At 35.8% G+C, this 8,460-nt stretch overlaps 1 pseudogene; it reads left to right on the top strand.

The window, feature by feature from the left end:
* The first annotated feature begins 2,191 nt into the window (after positions 1–2,191).
* LOC101435633 (WD repeat and SOCS box-containing protein 1-like) lies at positions 2,192–3,247 on the top strand (annotated as a pseudogene).
* The last annotated feature ends 5,213 nt before the right edge of the window (positions 3,248–8,460 follow it).

The following is an 8,460-nucleotide window of genomic DNA, read 5'->3' as shown; positions in this document are numbered from 1 at the left end:
ACACCCCTTCATGGCACGGCACTCCTAGCATGCATCAGCACTGCACATGGGTCAGCTCCACATGGGTCAAGGAGGCCCAGGTTTGAACCGCAGACTTCCTGTGTGGTAGGCAGATGCCCTATCCATTGGGCCAAGTCTGCTTCCCTCTTCTTTTTTTTTGATGTATGAATTTATAGCTATGAATTTCTCTCTTGGTACAACTTTTGCTGCATCCCATAAGTTTTGACATGTTTTGTTGTCGTTTTCATTTGATTCAAGGTAGTTACTGATTTGTTTTGAGATTTCCTCCTTGTCTCACTGTTTGTTATGAGTGTGTTGCTTAGCTTCCTTATCTTTGTGTTTAATCTTGTTCTCTGGCCCTTGCAGATTTCCAGCTTCATTCCATTGTGGTCAGAGAAATTATTTAGTATAATTTCAACTTTTCTGAATTCACTGAGACTTTCTCTGTGGCCTAGCATGTGGTCTATCTTGGAGAATAAGACATGTGAGCTGGGAAAGAAGGTATGTCTTGCTGTATTTGGGTGTAATGTTCTGTATATGTCTATTAGGTCCAGATGCTCTGATATGTTATTCAAAGTCTTTGTTTCTTTATTGATTCTCTGTTGAGATGTTCTGTCTAATAGTGATAAAGGTGTGTTAATTCCCCACTATAATTGTCAAGGCATCTATTCCTTCATTTAGTTTTTCCAGTGCTTGACTCACATAGTTCTAGGCACCCTGGTTAGGTGCTTATACATTTGTGATTGTTCTTTCTTCTTGAAAGATTACTCCTTTTACAAATATGTAGTGTCCATCTCTGTGTCTCACAACAGTTTTGCATTTAAAGTCTAGCTTGTCCAATATTAGTATAGCTACTCCAGCCTTTTTTTGTTTATTGCTTGCTTGTAAAATTGTTTTCCAGTCATTCTCTTTCAACCTCCATGAATCACTGGGTCTAAGGTGGGTTTCTTGTATACAGCATATAGATGGGTCATATTTCCTTATCCATTGCCCTTTTTGTGACTCTAGCAATGGAAGAAATTATATCATTTTGTGAAATCAGTGGCCATGGGAGTTACTGAAGGCAGGGAGAGGGAAAAAAAGGTGTGATACTGGGGATCTTCGAGACTTGGAGATATCCTCAATAATATTGCAGGGACAGTCAAAATACATACAATCCCAGGTAGTGGTGCTCCTGAGAGCTTCCATAACCCACTGAAAGGACTAGGATAGAGTGTAAACTATAATGTAAACTATTATCCTTGCAATGTGGCAATGCTGCAAAATGTACTCATCAAATGCAATGAATGTACCACACTAATGAAAGAAATTGTCAATGTGGGAGGAGTGGGGAGTGTGGGGTGTGGGCTATATGGGAAACTTTTAGATTTTTTAATGTAACATTTTGTGTGATTCATGTATCTTTTTAAAAAAAGATAATACTAAAATTTAAAAATGGGTACATGCTGTATGAAATTTATTATATGTCAATTCAATAAAGCAGTTTTAACCAAAATAAAGCATTGTACACCATCAGTGTGCCCTGTGGTGGGCTCGGCTCCTGGCAGGGTACCAGACTGGTCACCTGGCAGCCATCTGCTCTGCCTTTCATGCCCACATTAGGTGCTTTCCCTTGATTACAGGGGACATTCTTTCCCTTGCCACTACCTCTTCCTCTGCCACTGATGACTCCAAAGCCCCAAACACACCCTTGTTCTTTCCACTGACAGTGAAACCTCAAGGTCCCAGCATGGAGACAATGTAGATGGAGACATCTTCTAGACAAGAATGAAGTACAGAAGATCTCAGACAAGTTTTATAAGAGAAAAATAATTCTGAAACTGGGTACTGGTTATAGACTGGATGCTCATCTCTTCCATCAAGTTTTCGTAAGATTTAGAAATTATATTATACAGTCTCATTCCCTGGATGTGGACATTTACATTGTTTTGAATATTATTTGCCTCAGTGCAACTCATGTGGAGATTTATTTCCATTTTTCTTGAGACATGCAAAACAGATATTCCCTGTGCTGGAAAGTAAGGGTGATCTACACAATATCAGTGATTTATGAATACTATCTAACTGGTACCCAGAAGCCAGAGTCGGGCACAGTCAGATAATATTCCATTCAGGACCCAGAAACAGTGGAAAGACTTTTCATACTTCATAAAGTAATGCTTTTTCCAAGGTCTCAGAGCCTTAAAATTTTCTCTTGCATGGCACAAAGAATGTCACCAATTCAAGCAGTTTAAGATTTTCAAGACAAAATAATAATGATAGTAAAAAAAATAAACTTTGTGAAGATATTATTGGCTGTGTAGATATAATCTCAAGTCTTGATTTTCAATCTTCAGCTTCAGCAAAAGAGTTTCTGTGTAAATATAGAATGGCATTGATTCAAATTTGGAAAAGATCAATTACTCCTTGCCACATGTTAAACAATAGGCATATCAACCTATGGGACGTATATACAGGAAAACTCCACCTTAACCTGGTACCTCATACTGAAGTGGTCAGAGTTTTAACTTTTGTTCCAGATGAGAGCTTGATCCTAGTGTCTTCTTCAAGAGAAAAAACTCTTAGAGTGTGAGACTTAAAAGATGATGGAAATATGATGAAAGTATTAAGGGGGCATCATATTTGTGTGTACAGCTGTGCATTATCTCCTGACTCTTCTATGCTGTGTTCAGTTGGAGCCAGAAAAGAAATTTCCCTTTGGAATATAGAAAAATATGCCATGATACAAAAATTAAAAGGACATCACCATGATGTATGTGACTTTTCTCTTGATGGAGCATTATTGGCTACTGTATCTTATGATACTCAAATATATATCTGGGATCCACATACTGGAGATATTCTGATGGAATCTGAGCACCTGTTTCCACCACCTACTCCAATATTTACTGGAGTGCCAAATGACTAGTGGGTATGGTCTGTACCATTTAGTCATGATGGACTGCATATTGAAAGCCTTTCTGATGATAAAATGGTGAGGTTCTGGAGAATTGATGAGGTTTGTCTAGTACAAGTTGCACCTTCGAGCAATGATCTTTGCTGTGACTTTTCTACTAATGGTAGTGTTTTAGCTGCTGAGACATATGATGGAAGTGTATATTTGTGGGTCACTCTAAGACAAGATCCTAGCCTTCAATATTTATGTTGCATAGCAATCCAGAGAGTGACACCCACCCAAGAAATCCAGAAGCTGCCAGTTCCTTCCAAATCTCAAAAATTTTGGGGGTTTCTCTCCGATCATATTTAGAAGACTCTGTCTTACCTACTCATAGGCACAGACAGAGTACACTTTACTAAAACCTCAGTCTATACTGACTTTGAGTATCTGTTTATTAAAGTTTAGAAGATTTATTTAATTTGATACATTCTTGCACTGCAGTTTGATCAGTTAAGTTTTTAAATATTATTCCTAGACTATAGGAGAAATATTTTTTGAAGAAAACAAATGTAAACTTTAAAGATATAACTGTGAAAACATATACATATATTTAGATAGAAGCTGTTATTTATTGAATGGACCTTTCTTTTGAAATACTAATTTTTAGTGTTTGGCATGTATATATGGCGTCAGGAGAGCTACAAATATGTATCTTTGATGTAAACTAGAAGTAATTTTTTTTTTATTTTTTATTTTTTTATTTTTTATTGACTTTGTAATAATATTACATTAAAAATATGTATGTGAGGTCCCATTCAACCCCACCGCCCCACCCCCCCTCTCCCCCCCCCCCCAACAACACTCGTTCCCATCATCATGACACATCCATTGGATTTGGTAAGTACATCTTTGGGCACCTCTGCACCTCATATACATTGGTTCACATCAGAAGTAATTTTTTTATGCTGGGACACTGAGCTAGATGGTAATTATTGGCTGAAGAAAGCTGAAATTTCTCATACGAAATGTATATTTGGCTAGGGTATCAGCCAATTCATCTGCAAGTAAAACACAGTTTCTTATAGGAAAAGAATTTTGTTTTTCTTAAGAATGGCATCTGAGAGGTAGCATTTGAATGTTGTGTCATTATGAAATATAGAACAGAGCCAGGATAGAACTAGTTTTAAAAGGTGAGTGTTTTTAATTGTTTGTTTGTTTCTCTACTGCTGGGGGCCTTAATTTTGGAATGCATCTTTTTACTTTAACCCCTGTGATTTAAAGTATAAATTTTAGTCAGTTTGAAAAATCCATCTACTCTATCATTTCTAAATGTTTTGTACTAAGGGACAATTATTTTTAAATTTTATTGAATAATATTACTCATACATGAAAATATACAAACAACAAGTGTATAGCAAAAGTTGAATGGAAATTCTACACATGAGCAGGGACAATTATTTTTTAAGATGATAGTTTTTTTTAACATGTATTCTGTGCTTTTGCCTTCTGTTATTTATCTCACCTGCAGATATTAAGAATGTATGCATTATGTAAAATGTTTGATTACATATTTATGTTGACTTTTAAAATTAAAGATTTGTAAAAAAAAAAAAGAAAGAAAGAAAAGAAAAGATCCGTAGTGTTTCTATACACTAGTAATGAGCAATCTGAGGAAGAAATCAAGGAAAAGTTCCATTTACAATAGCAACTAAAAGAATCAAATATCTAGAAATAAATTTAACCAAATATGTAAATAACCTATACATAGAAAACTACAAAACATTGTTAAAGAAATCAAAGATCTAAATAAATGGAAAGACATCCCTTGTTCATGGATCTACAGACTATCAAGATATCAATTCTACCCAAAATGATTTACAGATTCAACTCAATCTCAACCAAAATTCCAACAGCCTATTTTGCAGAAATGGTAAAGACAAATATCAAATTTATTTGGGAGGATAAGGTGCCCTAAATAGCCCAAAACATCTTTAAAAAGAAGAATGAAGTTGGAAGACACACTTTCTGACTCTAAACATATTACTTAGCTACAGTGGTCAAAAAAGAATACAAATGGCATAAGGTTAGTATATTGAACAATGGAATGGAATTGAGAGTTCAGAAACAAGCTCTCACATCTATGGCCAGTTGATATTTTGCAAGGGTGCAAAGTCGACTCAACTGCAATAGAATAATCTCTTCAACAAAATAAATGGGGACATTATTACTGACCCCACAGAAATAAAAGAGATTATAAGACAATACTATGAACAATGGTATGACAACAAGCTAGACAACATTAGCAAAATAAGCAAATTCCTAGGAATATATGAAAAACCTACACTGACCCTAGAAGAAATAAAAGACCTAAACAAACGAATCACAAGTAAAGAGATTGAAACAGTCATCAAAACCTTCCCAAAATGAAAAACCCTGGACCAGAGGGCTTCACAATTTGTATTCTACCATTCATTCAAAGATTTAATACCAATCTTACACAATCTCTTCCGAAGTATTGAAAAGGAGGGAATGCTACCAAAGTCCTTCTATGAAGCCAACATCACCCTAATACCAAAGCCAGATAGAGATACTATGAAAAAAGAAAATTACAGACCCAATTCCCTAATAAATATAAATGCAAAAATCCTCAGCAAAATACTCACTAATTGAATCCAAAAACATTAAAATAAGTATTCATCAGGATCAGGTGGGTTTTAATCCAGGCATGCAAGGGTGGTTCAACACAAGAAAATCAATCAGTATAATATACCACATTAATAAATCAAAGAAGGAAAATCACATGATCACCTCAACTGATACAAAAAGGCATTTGACAGAATCCAGGATTCTTTCTTGATAAGAAATACTCCAATCATTAACATGACTTAAAGTGAAAAAGTAACCTTAAATTACATTTGTATTAGTAAAAGTTTTCTATAAATTTTTTTAAAAATGTCCAAAAGAATTGAAAGAAACTTTCTCAACATGATAAAGACCATATATGAAAAATCTACAGTTAACATTGTACTCGATGGTGAAAGACTGAAAGGCTTTCCCATTGAGATCAGGAACAAGACAAGGATGCCCAGTCACCATTGTCACCTGATAAAGTGCTAGAGGTTCTAGCTAGAGCAATCAAGCAAGAAAAAAAATAAAATGTATACAAATTGGTAAGGAAGAAGTAAAACTTACTATGCACAGATGAGATGATCCTATATCTAGAAAGCCCTGAAAAATCTACAACAAAGCTACTAGAATGAATAAATGAGTTCACCAGAGTGCCAAGATACAAGATTAATATGCAAAAATCAGTACTGTTTTTATACACTAGTAATAAGCAATCTGAGGACAAAGTCAGGGAAAGAATTCTATTTACAGAGCTCCCCTGGCACCAAGAAGACAGTCACTTTGAAGTTCAACCACTTTGTGACTTCGGGCCACAGCAAGAATTGCAAATGTCACTTCAATACCCCTTCACACGTGAGAAAGAATGTCACGTCGCCCCCACTCTCCAAGGAGCTTTGCCAGAAATACTACGTCCACTCCATGTCTATCTGCAAGGACAATGAGGTCCCAGTGGTTTGAAGACACTACAAAGGTCAGCAAATGAGCACAGCAGTCCAGATGTACAGAAGGAAATATGTCATCTACATTGAGAGGGTGCAACATGAGGAGGCTAATGGCACAACCATCTATGTGGGCATTCACTGGAGCAAGGTGGTTATCACCAGGGTAAAACTGAATAAAGATTGGGGGAAAAATTCTTGAATGCAAAGCCAAATCTCAACAAGTTCGAAAGGAAAAAGGCAAATATAAAGAAAAATTTATTGAGAAAATACAGGAGTGAGGATATCCTGTCATGCAACCACAGTTTAAATGTACATTTTATTCCAGTGTTGCAATCCTTTGGAACATTTCAAGATGTATCTGAAAAGTTACATTTCCATCTTGTTTTGTTATTGATATGCCACTGTGTAAATCTATTTTGCAGGTTTTATTAATACTTTTATGGGTAAAAATTGGAAATGTTTCTAAAAAATTCCATTTACAATAGTAATTAAAAATATGAAATATTTAGGAATAAACTTAATCAAGGATGTAAAGGACCTGTACTCAGAAAACTACAATACATTGTTAAAAGAAATCAAAGAACTAAATGAATGGAAGGACATTCAAGGTTCATGGTTTAGAAAATTAAATATTGTTAAAATGTCAATTGTACCCAAATTAACTTAAAGATTCAATGCAATTCTGATAAAAATCAGAAGAACCTTTTTTAAAGAAATGGAAAAGCCAATTGTCAAATTTATTTGGAAGGGTAAGGGGCCCCGAGTAGTCAGAAACATCTTAAAAAGAAAGAATGAAGTTGAAGAATTCTTTCAACACCTACTCTCCTGTTCATTGGGCTCATCCAGGACAACTAACAAGGAGGAGAAGATGGACAACCACCAAGGAACCAAAAGAGTCTACAACTGCAAGCAAGAGAGCCCCATCCATCAGCCATATGGGATTGAGGCCCCCTCTCAATTAGCAGAGGAGTGGGCATTACCATCACAGAATCCTCAAGATTGGGGAATAAAATATGAACTAGAGTGGACCTACTGGTATTCTACTATAGATTTATTGTGATTCTAGCAATGGAAGAAATTATACCACCGATGTGGCAACAGCGGCCACTGGAGGTGCTGAAGGTAGGGAGAGGGAGAAAGAGGTGTAATATGGGGACATTTTTGGGACCTGAATTTGTCCTAAATGACATTACAATGACAGGTACAGTCCATTATATATCCTGCCATAACCTACAGAATTGAGAGGGATAGAGTGTAAACTACAATGTAAATTATAATCCATGCTTGGTGGCAATGCTCCAAATCTGTTCATCTATTGCAATGAATGTACCACACTAATGAAAGAAGTTGTTAATGTGGGAAAGTGTGGGAGGTGTGGGGAGTGGGGCATATGAGAATCCCTTCTATTTTGTGTATAACGTTTTGTGTAATCTAAATATCTTTTTTAAAAAATTAAAAAATTAAGCTAATTACTTAGCTACAGTGGTAAAAACAAAACTGTGCAGTACTGGCATAAAGACAGATTGACCAAGGGAACCAAACCAAGAACTCTTAAGTAAATTGACCCTCACATCTATGGTCAAGTGATATTTTATAAGGTTGTCAAGTCCACCCAGCTGGGCCAGAACAGTCTCCTCAGCAAACGGTGGTAGGAGAAACAGAAATCCATATCCAAAAGAGAGAACGAGGAGCTCTATCTCACACCTTACACAAAAATTAACTCAAAATGGAGCAAGGACCTAAATAATCAACAACCATGAAACTCCTAGAAGAAAATGTAGGGAATCATCTTCAAGATCTTGTGGTAGGTGTTGGTTTCTTTGACTTACCACCCAAAACACAAGCAATGAAAGAAAAAAAAAAAGATAAGTGGGACTGCCTCAAAATTAAACATTTTTGTATTTTAAATGATTTTGTTAAGAAGGTGAAAAGGCAGCCAACTTAATGGTGAAAAAAATCCTCAGAAACCACATATGTGACAAGGGTTTGATTTCCCTGTTATATAAAGAGACC

Source organism: Dasypus novemcinctus, chromosome X, assembly GCF_030445035.2.
Source record: "Dasypus novemcinctus isolate mDasNov1 chromosome X, mDasNov1.1.hap2, whole genome shotgun sequence".
Lineage (NCBI taxonomy): Eukaryota > Metazoa > Chordata > Mammalia > Cingulata > Dasypodidae > Dasypus > Dasypus novemcinctus.
This window is presented reverse-complemented; position numbering and strand designations above follow the sequence as displayed.